General features: G+C 26.0%; 1 long non-coding RNA gene across 1 annotated transcript; it reads left to right on the top strand.

Moving 5' to 3' along the window:
• Nucleotides 1-2,590: 2,590 nt before the first annotated feature.
• LOC139426937 (uncharacterized) lies at nt 2,591-6,831 on the top strand. Its single transcript, XR_011638061.1, has 2 exons — nt 2,591-2,700; nt 5,841-6,831. It is a non-coding gene; the product is annotated as an uncharacterized lncRNA (long non-coding RNA).
• The last annotated feature ends 8,043 nt before the right edge of the window (nt 6,832-14,874 follow it).

The following is a 14,874-nucleotide window of genomic DNA, read 5'->3' as shown; positions in this document are numbered from 1 at the left end:
ATGTCTACTACTCATATTTAATTCAAGATAGTTTAATTGTCCCAAATTATTGTTTTTATCTAAAGGGTTGATTTTTATTTATTTTTGTATGACCAACATGTCTTTACTCCTTTATAACTCCTTGTATAATTGAGTTTGACACTTTAATTTAATTTTTCAAACTCATTTAGTACTTCATGAATGCCTAGTGCCATTATTTAACAATTTGATGTGATTTGTGATGGTATGTCTCAGATACCGATTCTCTCGATTTTCCAAGGGAGACTCCTTAATTTTAATACGAGTTTCTAAACTCTTATAAAAGGTACAAATCTCCCTGTTTTTACAAAAAAAGTTGAAAAATTACCTAAAAAAATTAAATTTTAGCAAAAATTTTTTAAAGAAAATAAAAGTATTTTATAAAAATATTACAACTTATTCAATATGTTTCTTAATTTGCATTTTAATTTTGTTATTTTAATTTCAAAACTAAAGTATATTTAAGATCAAATTTGCTATTTTATTTACTAATATTTGCAAAAATTTTAACGATTAAAGCAACATTTGTTTTACATTAACCATATGGTGTAAAATAAAGTTCACTCTGAACCTGTAATCATGGTTATAAATTCCTTTTACAGGGATATCCTTCCTAATAGTAATTTAAATTATAGTTTTTTTTAAAAATTTTATTAAGTTAAGATTTTTTTAAGTTTGCCGAAAGTTTGAAACCTTACTACAGTGTTTTCATTAAAGAAAAAAAATGGGAGAGAATTTCTCACCCTTTCTCAAAAGCAGGGTGAGATTTCAAAAAGTTAAAAAAACATGATTTGAATAGACTATTTCTTTAATTATAATACATTTTAACATCTTCTAATTGAATATTTTTGCTGCATCATCATATGGAAAATGTTCTATATCTACTTTTTCATCAGCTATTATATTTATTTGGCTGAAAAATATACGTATTTGTTTCTTTTTGACCGTTTCTACCGACATTTGTTTCATTTTCATTTGTCTGTTATGGGGTAGAAGATGTCGCCTTAACAAGGTATTTGTCCATCTTACATTCATGCACAAAAAATTTAAAAGTTTTACATGAAGAAACCTTACCTATGGTGAACACGTCGTTGCAGAGAAATGTGTTCTGAAAGGGGTTCCGTGGTTCGGGGAGGGGGGGGTGTTCTGCTGTTCGCACCGGTTCTGAACAATACAGGTAAATAGGGAAGCTGGATAACAAGGACCGATGTTCAAAATAATGAAAGATCAAGGAAGAAAAGTGAAACGGATTTTATTCAAAATGACAAAAGACTAAATTTTCTCCAAAATTCGTGCATTTTGAAATTGATTAGTAGAGTGCGCGAACTTCTCGCGTTAATCATTTTTTATTCCAAGAAAAGAAAAAAATATGTTAGATTCTCGCGCTGTAGTGAAAACACTGTTACTATTTGTATTTAGAGAGGCTTGAATACTTAAACAAAGCCGAATGTTTTGCTTTTTTCTGAAAGTCTAACCAAATATTTGCCTAAAGATAATTACCAAGCTCACTATTTAGCGCAAATACTTCTGAAAAAAAATTACTTTTTTTAATGTTTGTTAGCTTACTTTTATCATTTATAATTAAAATTTTGAATAAACTTTGGCTATTATTCCTACTTTTTTTCTATCCAAAAGAAAATTTAGAAAACATTTTGATTTAAACACTTAGACCATCCCTTAAGGATGGTCTAAGTATAAAGCATGTTTGTCAGCAATGATTCTTTCAGAGTAGATACGCTTGCAGCTATTTTAAACTATACCTAAAAAACATAATTTTAATTATAAAATGTACGGTAGTCATATATATGCTGTAATAAACTTTTTTCTCAATAAAATGTAATTCATAATATGTAAAATTTTGAAGCATTTTAAATAATGAAGGAAATAAAACTCTGAAAATAAAATTTTTAATTGTTTAATTTATTGTTTCTTTAATTCAAACATTGTTAGTATACATTATTTTATTTTATAATCAGTGTTAAACAACTGACCCAATTCTGAGTTTGTGACTATCAATGTTGAACTCTTAGCCTTGTAATTTTGAACCCAACCCCAAAGACAAGGAAGCTCATAGATCAAGCATTGGAACAAACTAGCTTTCTTGAACTAACACGCATTGTCTTTACATGGAGAGGTAAACCGCACAAATCTTACATGGTTAGTCTAACAGCAAAATAATTCTAACCATACATCTACCTCTGAGGATATTTTAGGTCGGCACTGTGGGCAGTGCGAGCCGCAAACAGAATTTGTATCAACCAGCCGCTGCTGGGATTCAAACCTGGCTCAACTCATTACAAGGCGCGACTCTAACAATATACTTTAGATAAGTTTTAATATTTAATTACATGATATAAAATTACTGTATTTAAACATAATAATGTAGTGTTTAAAATCCCTGCTGAGAATATTTAAAAATTTCTGTATAAAATTTCATTAAGTATTTATAGATGATCTACTTTTAATAAAAAACTTGACTCTTTCATTTCTTTCTAAGAGGTTACAAATATAATATTTTTATTTATTTTTTAATGCTTTATATGTTTTAAGCTAATTCTAGTTCTGTCTTATTCCTAATTTTTAGGTTAAACCTGTTCCTGCGCTTATTATTGTAATTGTGTTATCTGTCTTAATTGGTGGCTTTACTTTGTGCTATTATGTCGTATACAGCATGTCTTCTTAGTAAGTGAAATTAATTTAACTTGATAATTGGAAATAGTAAGACATTTTTAGAAAAATAAAATATTAATTATTTGCTATTAAACTTTAAATATTTATATTTTACAGCTTGATTAACATGTAGTTTTAGTATGCTATCCATTTTTAAATTTTTATGTGTGCTTCTTTCTTTACTCATATGTGTTTTACTTTTCTTATCTTTTTAATTTGGTGGAGTGGCAATGACCTGTCATAACTAAAATTAATTTAGAATTTAGCTAAAATTATTCAGAGTTTTATCAATATTTTATTTACTTTTTTTTGTAAATGAAAATGAAAATGTTGAAGGTCTCTACTGAAATTTTTTTTGATATTAAACTAAAAACACAAACATATTTGATAATGTCAATTTTAATTGCACTCAGGATCATTCATTTAGCCTCAGCTCTTGACAAAGTAATCTTCTCAGCTTAATTGATCAATCTGTTATAGTATAGTTACATTTTTTTTTAAATATTATTTTAGCATTATTGTAACATTATGTTAATTTTATTTACAAATCTTACATTATTCAAAACTTATTACAGAAATTTCAAAGATAGGGGAAAAAGTTATTAGCAATTACTGAATATTTAATCTAAAGTTTCTACTTATATTGTAGCCGACCACTCTGAATAATTTTTGATATAATGATCGGATCTTTAGGTTCTAGTACTCAATCTTAATGGTTCAAAAGGGTTATTTCAGATATGTAGAGTAATTAGTGCAGACCACATTTTGAGTTATAAAATCAGACGCAAAAATGTATTTTCTCTGAACAAACATATCTTATTTCAATAGATTCAGATTTTTGACCCTGAAATTAATGGGGGTAGCTGCAATCGGTGAAATAAGGTTTTAATAGTTTGGCCTGTAGAGTATTTCAAAGTTTGGATCTTTTAAGGTTAAATATACTTCTTTTTATATCTCGCCATATCTCCAGAGCTTTTCCTCAAATTGAAGAATTTTTGCGCATAATTACAAGATTCTTTTATTTAAAAATAATTCTGTGCAAAAAGATAAATGTTTATTAATTAAAAGTAAATATGTTCAGCTCCAGTGCGATGTAGGTCAGTTCGTTATAAAATGTTTTAATTTTATTATAAAATTTTTTTCTTATAGATATTTTTTTGCTACAGTTGTACTATAATTAAACATAATTAACATTATTATAATTGAATATAATTAACATTACTATAATTAAACATATATTCCTGAATTTTATTAAATTATTCTTTTTAATTTCTCAAAATATAAATTATAAGCGTATTATTTGAGGATAGTTATCAAACCTTATAAAATTTAAAGCAATTTCATTCACTTTTTTCTTAAATTTCTACTGGTACCTTTTATAAATGTGGCATTCTTTGATAACTATACTACAATTCATTTCTTTGTATTTATATATAAATATTTAGGGAACATTCAAAATGCATGTGATTCTTCCACTAATTTGCAGAATTCCGTGAATCTCAAGACCGTTGATTAACAGACTTTCGCGAATCAGTAATTTGTATTTTCCTACAAATTTTTCTTTGAGTTCCGCTAATCTAAAAATTAAATTTGTCAGCAATTTTATATAAAATTTGTAGGAATATCCTACAGATTTCATATATCCTATAGATTTCTGTCTTTCAAATTTATTTAAAATTTGTACGAATGCAAATTCTACTTCTGCGAATCAATGATTTGTATTCTTACAAATTTTTCTTGGGGTTCCACTAATCTGAAATTTAAATATTATTAGTTACGAAAAATCTTGCTAGCAAGACATTTCCGCTCTTACCTGCTTTATCATTTTTTCTTTTCTTTCTAAGTTCTCATTCATGTGCCATGACTTTTTTTAATGCAGATTTGTTAGAGAGATATTCAACTTTGGATGAACTTTGAGAATATGAGACTAATATGAAAAATTCCATCATAACCTCAGCTAGAATTATGAACTGCTGAGGCTGATACTAAAGCATAAAATTGATAATCTAAAAAGTAAATGCGGAATGGGAAAAATTTTAACGATCGATTATTAGAAAAAAGTGATGTTTTTTCTCATTTTTAAATCATTTATTTTAATGAGTAACAGCTTAGTCGCAAATTAGGATTTGTAACAGAAGAATTATTTAATCATTATGGTATATTTGCCCCGTTTTTTAATTGGCTTTAAATAGAGCAAATTAAATTTTAATGTGATATTATGCGATGGTAATTTTGAATTATGCATTTCAGTAATCACTTTTCAGCACGCTTGATACCATCATTAATAAGTGTTTTGATCTTCTATTTTTTCTTTTGCGTTACCTAATTCAATTTATTTGCTTGTTTTCTTTTTACTTCAATTTATTTCCTGATATTTTCATACAATATTTTTTAAAAATGAGAAATTTGAAATTATTTTTTGACAAGCTTGTTTTGTGTTAAATTCAAGCGTTGTTTCAAACAGTTTTTTTTTTGCCAGTTATTTCGGTTGAGTTTCACATGATTTTTTAAAATCCCGATATTAAAAATCGATTATTCTGTAAGTCTGTATCATATCAAAGGATGATATCATATTGCAATGGAGCATCATTTATATGACGTTTACATTTATACAATGTTTTAGTGTGGTCCCGATTCATTCTTATTCGTTTAAATATATCGCTTATAGGACTCTCAGAATAGGTTATACGTCAGTTTTCTGATTTTGTTCACGTTTATTTGATTTTTTTTCTTGTATATTTTAAGAGCGGGCAGAATGACATAGAAAAGAGTGTGTATAAATATAGCACTATAATAACAATGCGGGGTGGGGGATGGGGTGGAAAACGAGGTAAACCAATGTAGCTACTCATTGTTCCAACTTTGAAAGTTTTATTGCCCAAATATTTTCTATTTACTTGTTAGGAACTAGATTTTGCTTCTTTAAAATCTTTCAATAGCAATGATGTTGTGTTTTGCATTATATGGAACAGTCATATTAATGAAAGAGTCTTTAGTTGACTCAAATTACCTAAAAATTAAATAACTTAAAACAATTTTATCTTATAACAAATAGGTTATAAATTTTTAAAACTGATAAATTATCGTACTTTAGTCATTTTCTACGCTTGTTTATTGTTTTATTTGTTAATTGTTACTTATTATATTTTCAGCCCTGGAAGTTTTATTAACAACGAGTTACTTTATAATGGTGCTGCCCAATCAAGAATCTATGCTCAACAGTATAATGAATATATCCACAGAAAGAACAAAAATAAAATGTTCCGCAGAAGGTAATAGCAAGATACGCACATGTTCTTAACATCCCTTCTCCTGCATTTTTGTTATTTGGAAAAGCATCCCAGATGACTTCATGCTCAAACCATCCTGTGCAGCTACATCATTCTTCCCTCATTGGGAAATAATTAAATACATTTTAATATTTCTTATTATTTTGAGTTCTGTACTTTAGATTTTTTTTAAAAATGATTTTGTCAAAGTATAGTTTATATCATATTCTTTTTTTCAAGCTTTTATTGATAATTAAGCAATGACATTGTAAGGTTTAAATGCATGTTAAACGCTCAAAAAACTTTTAATTCACTAATTTCGTTGACAAATAAATATTTATTAAATACTGTTTTGAAGAGCTTATACGAAACACGTACGCCAATCGTTTATAGGTATTTTTAAATGAGGTTCATTTACAAAACCTTTTTTTATTTCATAATTGAATTATTGAGTTAACATCAAAAATGTTTTGTGCATTAATAGGATGAAACATTAATTTATAAATTTTATATTGCAGCTGAAATTTTTAAAAAAAATTTGTTTCGAAACATTTCGAATTTTGAGAAGAATTTTGATATGAAATGTTTTGCGCTTAACAAAATTAACTTTAACGACGCTTTAATTTAATTGATTTCACTTTTGTTTTAGAAACAGTCACTGAAATTTTACATATTTCATTTTTGCTAAGCATTTAGCTTAGTTTATAAATTCTATATTGCAGTTAAAATTAAAAATAAAGAGAAAAAAATATGTTTATATTTTCATTTGTGCTTTAGGTTTTAAGTTAAAAGAATATGAATCTCTTTTGGGGAATTTATTTTTCCTTAAGAAAACTTTTCTAAATTTGCTTGTTTTTATTTTAATATTTTACTCTAATTGCTTATTAAAGTAATGTAAATAAAATGTAGTTTGTTCTTTACAATTATGAGTAAATTTTTAGTCATTTTAATATTACAATGAAATTGTATCTAAGTTATATTAATGATATAGTGAAACGAAACATGTTTCTCTATATTTAAATTTTGTTTCAAATAGGGTATTTTTAGTTTGAAATATTTACATTGATTTTATATGAGTTCTACAATTTCATTTTAACTATGTCAAGTCATTTGATTATAAAATATTGTTTTCAACATATACATATTATTGCATTTTATTTTTAAGTTGCTATTTTATTAAATTGTACTTTATATATGTATATTTGAAAATTTGTTCTTGTTTTTAGCATATTAGCTGTGATATTTACAAAATTTACGTAAAATTAGTACTAGTGCATTTATTTTCTAAATTAAAATGAAATATTCTACATAATTTTGTTTTATCGCTGCTTATTTTTGTTTCTGATCAACTATATTTATCTTATTAACTATATATTAATATTATTCTGTTTAATCTGTTATGTGTTATAAAATTCTATTTATTTATTTTGAATTTACTTTTAATATGAAGTAATTGTGATATTTAAGAAATAATTATTTAAATAATATGATTATTAAACAAAATATTTTATTTATTTACTTAATTGTAAATTTTTCGTAGGTCTTAATGATCTTTAACACATCACATCGTAAGGCACTGCGTCTTATTAGTAGGAAAAAGTAAGGCTTTAACATTGATTAGAATAAATGAATAAAAAAAAATAAGTCTTATAACTTTAATAAAAATTGATCTACATCTTATTGTATACTTACTGACAAATTTACGTAATTATGCTATTTTATTATTATTATTATTTTTTTGTTGCTCTAATTGGATCACATGCCTATAATAGCTTAATGTACTATTTGTAAGTACAATTCTAACCTAATTTTTATTTATCTTTTTTAACAGCATAGCATTTTAGCTTGACTGCATTTTGAAATGTTGTTTTAATAATAGAAATAGTGTTTAAAACTATAAATTAATAATTTTTTTATTAATGATCCCCCCCCCTTATTTTAGAGAAGAAAGAGTTTATTTATTATCAATTCCTCATTTATTCCTTCGCTGTACTTATAATCTTATTTTTGTTAATCATATTAAGAATTTTGTGCAATTAACTAGAAATATATCTTTCATTTAACTGTATTTATTTTATAAGTTGTTTTTGAAGTTAATATGTTTTTATAAAAAAAACAAATTTAGTAAATAAATTATGTAGAGTGACAGTTCAATATTATTAGCATTGAATACTTTGATTGAAGCAAAATTTATAAATTTTATTTATTCTTAATGGTACTTAATCATTTATAATGAATTTAAACCTTACAAAAGGACTGCTATTATAGTTTTGATTATAACTAAGTTTTATTGGTTTCAAACATTGCAAAATTAATTATTTTTTTGGGTACTAATCCTGTTTGAGAGGCTGTGAAAAATCTATAACTTCAGAACTTGTTTTAGGTACCTATACTTGTTACCTGTTATAGTATATTAGGTACCTGTAACCGCAATATCAGTAGTACCTATTATCACAATTCATTAAGCATCTCCTAAGTATGACACTATTTAACATCTACCAAAACAGATAAGCCTTTTTTTAAACAATTTTTTTCATAACTTGTACTTGATTAATTGCATGGTTTTGAAACAATCAGTAAGACTTTAATATTATCAAAACAAATTAATATATCTATTTTAAATTTATTATTATTTTATACTGTTTTGCATTTGTTGAAATGTGCAATACATTTCATATAATGGAAAAAATTCTTTTTGTGCTTATTAAAGTTAGTTACACATTACTGTAAATTATGCTAATTTTTTAGCTTTGTATTTCTCTTAAAAACTTGTTTTAATTTATAGGTTCTTTTTTAAGTTTTGTTTCTGATAATGTGTTCCTCTTGGAAATTATATGCATATTTAAAAATAGAGGAAAGTTAACCTTACAATGCATTTTGAAACATACATACACTGTAAAGATTATAATAAGTTAATGAAACATTATAATTGATACAACATTAGAGAGATTTTTCACTTTTATACACTGAAGTTCTGCACAAAACTGAAGCTCTGTAGAAAACTGAGTTTGTTTTGTTGCAATTGCACTGTGCAGAACTTATGTATCTGAGCAGGCTATGAGAAAGTGTGCAATCTCTCTATTATTTATATTTTGATAATTTATCTTACTTGTAGTTTTTATAGGATAATTTTAAATTTCTTTTTAATGGAATTAAAACAAAATTTTTTTAGACCCAAAAAATGTTTTTTAGGCGCCAACATCATAATTGTAGGCAAAATACCAAAACCTTAGCTACCAACTATAAAACTTTATACATTGCCTTTGATATTTAAAGTATTTTAGCAGTTAATGTCATTCATACAAATTATATTTTCCTCAGATTTTAAACAGTGGAGAAAAGATTACGTATGTGAAGAATTTCCTCTTCACTGATGAAAAATGAGACAAACAAAAAAAACTGACTTTTTAATCTTGAAGAATATTAATGTCAGTTACCAGTGTCAACTTTTAAGTCTTGTATTTTTGACCACAAAGGTTTTAAGCAGTTAAAAAATATAACACTTATTAGTATCTCTTTACAGCTTAGATATTAATTGAAACATAAAAGAAATGAAATACCTTAGGTATGTAACTTAAGCATTGGAAATCAACCTACAGTTTTTTTTCTGCCTGAGCAAACAATAATTCCTTTTAAATTTCACAAAGTTTGAGTATTGTTATTTTGTCTACCGAAAAGTTCATAAAAAATAAACAATTTTAGATTAAGGTAAGGTCAATTTTAAATTATTTCATGTGTTTCTATTACACATAAAGAGATTACATTTTTTTTTGCATTACCTTCTGAGGGTTCTATATATATATAGCAATAAACATCCTTTTCTCTAACACCCTATTCACAGAAAAAAAACTAGGAATATGTACATTCACTAAAAATATGAAAGTTAAAACTGTAAAGATAATTATCAAGCACCTTTTATTTTAAAATGTAGTTGCAGGTAATTTGTTTGGAGTATAATGTACTAATTATTTGTACTCATTGAACTCATTTGCACTCCTTGATTGTACTCATTATTTGTATCTTTGAACTTAGTCTACCACTCATTAATTTCAGTAAATCATGTGTTGTTCAAATTTTCTAAAAATTGCACATAGCAATTACTTCCATAACAATATAATTTTTTTAAGAGAGCAAACATATTTCTTTATTGAATAGACTGATTTATGCATTAAATGTTAATCAAACTAACCCTCTTTAGAAGAGATCACCGTTCTAACTACTTGAGGCATTTGATTGGTTAGTTTATCTAAAATTTTGTGTTTAATGTTATATCAATTGCTGGAATCACCCCAGAGATGATTTATACTTGTTATATACATGTCTATGATGCACTTGTTCAAATGATTTATCAAATATAATTTAGTCATCAAACTTATTGAAAATTTTGGTTTCTTAACAACATGCTAAAAATATATTATTCTCGCTTTTCAGGACCGATATTTATTTTAAAAATAAATCAATGCAGTTTTACAAGCTTCATTGAAGTAGCAACTGCACTCTGTTCAGCAAAAAGTGAGCATAAAGGTTTGCTGTTTCTCGTTGACATTGCCAACTTCTACCACTCACTGAATCGACAATACTTTTTCTAGTGATTGCTAACCAAACAAGTGCTAGTTTTCATACTCTTGGCGCCAGTGAGCCAAATTTATTCCCAAGTATTTGTTGCTTTGTTTACTTTCACTGTCACTTCTTGGTTTGCTGTGATAGCTCAGGGGATAGAGCGTTCGATTTCAGTGAGGTGAACCGGGTTCGATCCTCAGCGATGGCTGGTCGACATAAATTCCGCTTCCAGCCTGCACTAACTTCAGTGCTGACGTAAAATATCCGCAGTGGTAGATGGATCATGGGTTAGATTCTGCTTGATGGCAGGCTAACTGTGGGACGTTTTCATGGTTTTCCGTTCCATGTAATGCAAATGCGGGTTAGTTCCATCAAAAAGTCCTTCATGAAGGCAAAATTTCTCCTAATACTTGATCCATGAGCTCCCTTTTCTTTTGGATTTGGTTCAAAATTATAAGGCTACGAAGTTGAACATTAGTAGTCGTAAACCCAAAATATTGAGTTGGCTGTTCATCAACGGTTATAATATCACTTTTTGGTGAACTGTGTATAAGTGAGTATTGGACTGAACATGGATTGAATATTGCTATGCTGCAAATAAAAAATTAAAAAAAGAAAGCAGGATTTATGGAAATTAATGAGTGGTAGAGTATTTCTTTTTTCTATAAAATTCAAACACAGACACAAACATTAAAGTTTTAATAAAATTTAACATTTTTCTATTCTAGATATAGAATTTAGAAAGTTTCCTCCCAATTCTAAATGAAGGAACCAATAAACAATTCTATTTCTCTTATTACATTTGATATAGACTTTTAAAACTAAAAGTACAATGAGAACTTAATATTAGGAATTAATGCTATCTTCTTTGACAATCTCCCAAAAATCTTTCTGTGATTTCCCTTTTTATCCCTTTCCTCCACCTCTGTGCCTGATGCAAAGTAATTCCTATAGGATAGATATATTGTATATTTAAATAGATATACTGTAGTAACTTAAATAAGTGTGCTTCGAATTATTCCTGTTGTACGACTGCTCAATGTTTATAACTGTTGAATTTTGAGATAGATTTCGCTGTTTATGTGCTTTTCGCCTTTCTTGTAAGTTTTTTTTAACTGTTCTACTTGCAGCTATTTTTGTAGTAGCATCTTTTTATTAAGAGAAAGAACAAAAACTTTGAACTATTGATTTTAAATGTATCGAGAAAAGAAAACAGTTTTCCTGTTAATCTAAAATTATTTAGATTTGTCAAGAAATATTACTTTTATTTCTTTTTTGCATAAAACCATTATAAATCATTCAACAAACCACTTTGGGTGAATTATTTTCTTTTTATTAATATCTGAATATTTGTTGACAGTAAAAAGATTAATTTTTTCTTGTTTTAAATTGTTTCTATGATTTAATTGAATAACAGTGTTTTTGATGAAAAATTGTCATGTTTTACAATATGGTATAGAGTTTTAGTTAGATTCTTAAATGTAATTCAATCTTAATTGAATTGAATGTATACTTGTTGCCTTGGTATCAGATGTATTTAGAAAGGAAAAGTTCCTATTGAACTGGGATAACCTAGATTCGTCAGAAAATATTACATTTTCTTTTTTGCACCAAACCATAAAAATTCTTTAACAAGCCTGACTTGTCTCAGACACAATCATTTCTTGTAAAAATTTCATTTCACTTTTGTTAAAATTATTTTAGGTTAATTAAAGGAAAATATTTCTTAATAATAATAAATAAGAGAAATTATTTTATTGCTTTAAATTGTTTCCTACTGTTTAAAATAATGTTTTTGATATAAAATTACTGTTTTTAACAATATGGATGAGAATTTTGTTGACATTCGTTTGAAGACCCTGAGAATGTCAAATATTTATTTTTTAATTAAGTGGAAACCTTAAGGAAATACGAGTATCCTTCTATATAATATACGTATATTAGTAATATGATACATGCTTGGTATAAACTGAGGACAGAGGAGAGAGTTAAAAGTAATAAGTTGATATTTATGCATGGTGTTCTGTGATAATTGCCATTAATATATATTTTTAGAACCCTTGTCAAAAATGAAGTCTTAGAAGTGTTCACATTGGTAGTAGCTAATGCTTCACAGGGTACATTTAGAATTATTTAGTATCAATTTATTAACTAATGTTTGCTGTTTTAAACTTTTGAAGGCCTTTTTGATAAACATCTTTCATATTCCCTCTGTTTCCTCACTTGCATTAAAGCAGGCATTGATATTTTTAATCCCGCTTTCCTCAATATATTGTCATAAGATTGTAATATCATTTGTTTTCTTACTTAAATATTGACTTGTAACTTCGAATGTGTATCCTTTTTTTTAACTTTATTTTCGACAAGGATTCTAACGCATATAGTATTAAGATGGTGATTAGAGAAAACCCTGTATCTTAAAAAATTTTGAGATTTTTGAAAAACATTAATTTATTTTTTTAGTTTCGATATTTTAAAAAGAAATTGCCTATTTTGTGGTAGTAACTATGCTGTGCCCTTGAAATAATTTTTTGCTGTTTATTTAGTTTTTGCAAAATGTCATACTACAGATTATGTAATCATATTAATCAACTCTTCTATGATAAATGAAGTCATAAACGAAATATGAATATCTTAAATAATTTTAGTTTATTTAGTTCTTATAGAATGTCATACTTTAGAATAAGTAACAATATTAATTAAAAAAAACTATATTCTTGCAAATTAAGTTACACAGTATGGCAATCTTGATTAGGAAGCAATATAATGTAATGCTTTTAAATTTTTTTCCTGCTTTACAATGAAAAAAATGTTATGAAAATTTTTAATGTATTTCTCGTAGGACTTAGATTAGCTCTCGATTAAAAGTTTAATATTGATCAGATTAAAATTATTGCTCAATCATGATAGTTAGTAATTATTGAAACTTAAAAGTACAAATCAATGCCTCTTTCTTTGTCACCTAAATTTTCTAAACTTTTTATGCACTTTTATTAATTTCACTAAAATTCTTTTATTTCATCAAATGCTCACACTTAAAGAAAATTATGTATAGTTGTAGAATACTACTGCTCAACAACCCCAGTGATTGCTTCACAGTAATTATTGTTATTTAGCATAAAATTGTTATTTTCTACAAAAGGTGAAATTATTCACTTAAAGTATATGTTCTAAAAATAATTCTGTTTACTTATGTTTGTGAACCCACGTCCAAAAGTTTCCCTGGTGGTGATTCTATTAAGATTTATTAGTGAATATAAATAATTTTGCTTAGTAATAATTTTTTAAAATAACAGTTAAATTCAAAGGTGTATCATTACAAATATGTTGAGTGCACAAGCATAATTTAATATTTTCGTTTACTGAACAGACTGAAGCTGATCGTTAAGTTCCAAATCATTTAACAAATCTTTTTTACTGTAATATTTATTATACTATAATATAGTTGTAAAACGGTTAATAAATTTAAGCACTGATTTAAGTAAGTTTTTCTTAAAATGCAGCATATTAAGGTAATATTAAGAATTATATTATAATAAAGAAACAACTCTTTTAGTCTTAAACTCTTAATTTAGAAAACAATTAAAATCAAAAATGTAATAATAACAGAGTAGAATAAGAAAAAAAAAATACATGTAACCTTTGAATTAGGAGTACAAAAATATTTTTAGGAAAACGATACCTTAATGACTTTTATATATTTCATCCTGTTTACAACCAATAATATATGAAAATTAATGTGGGAAAACTGTCAGATCATTCTATTTCTTTATGTTATATTGAGATATGACACACAGCCTTAATGTTCAGTATTCTATTTTTTTTTTCCTCTGGATTTTCAATTAAATTTAGCTTAAAATCTATAACACTCAGCTTTCTAATAAACTATAGTTTTTATTTTGTTTTAAAATTATTCTGAATTTTTAAGTAATTACTTCTTTTATAAAATCTTGAAACAAAATTTATTTTAAAATCTTAAAATAAATATCTCATATTAGAATGCATTCTCAGTTTTCATGTAAAATTAAGGTTTATTATTTCAGACATTAAATTTAAATACAATTTTAAGTATCTTATTTCTCCTAAAATCTATAAGACTAAATTTTCTAATAAGCTAAAGTTTGTAGTTTTGTTGTTAAATTAATCTAATTTAAATAATAATTTCTTATGATTAAATTTCTTTTTGAAGTTTAAAATAATTTTTTGGTATTAAAATTCATATTTAGTTTTCATATGAAAATTAAGGCTTATTTTTTCTGACACTAAATTTAAATGCAATTTTATGTTTTTAATTTCTCATTAACCTTCTTACTAAATTAAAGTTTTTATCTTTGTTATTTAATTAGTTTACAATTTA

The sequence above is a fragment of the Parasteatoda tepidariorum genome, chromosome 10 (genome assembly GCF_043381705.1).
Source record: "Parasteatoda tepidariorum isolate YZ-2023 chromosome 10, CAS_Ptep_4.0, whole genome shotgun sequence".
Lineage (NCBI taxonomy): Eukaryota > Metazoa > Arthropoda > Arachnida > Araneae > Theridiidae > Parasteatoda > Parasteatoda tepidariorum.
The sequence above is the reverse complement of the archived record's forward strand: the minus strand, read 5'-3'. Positions and strand labels throughout refer to the sequence as shown.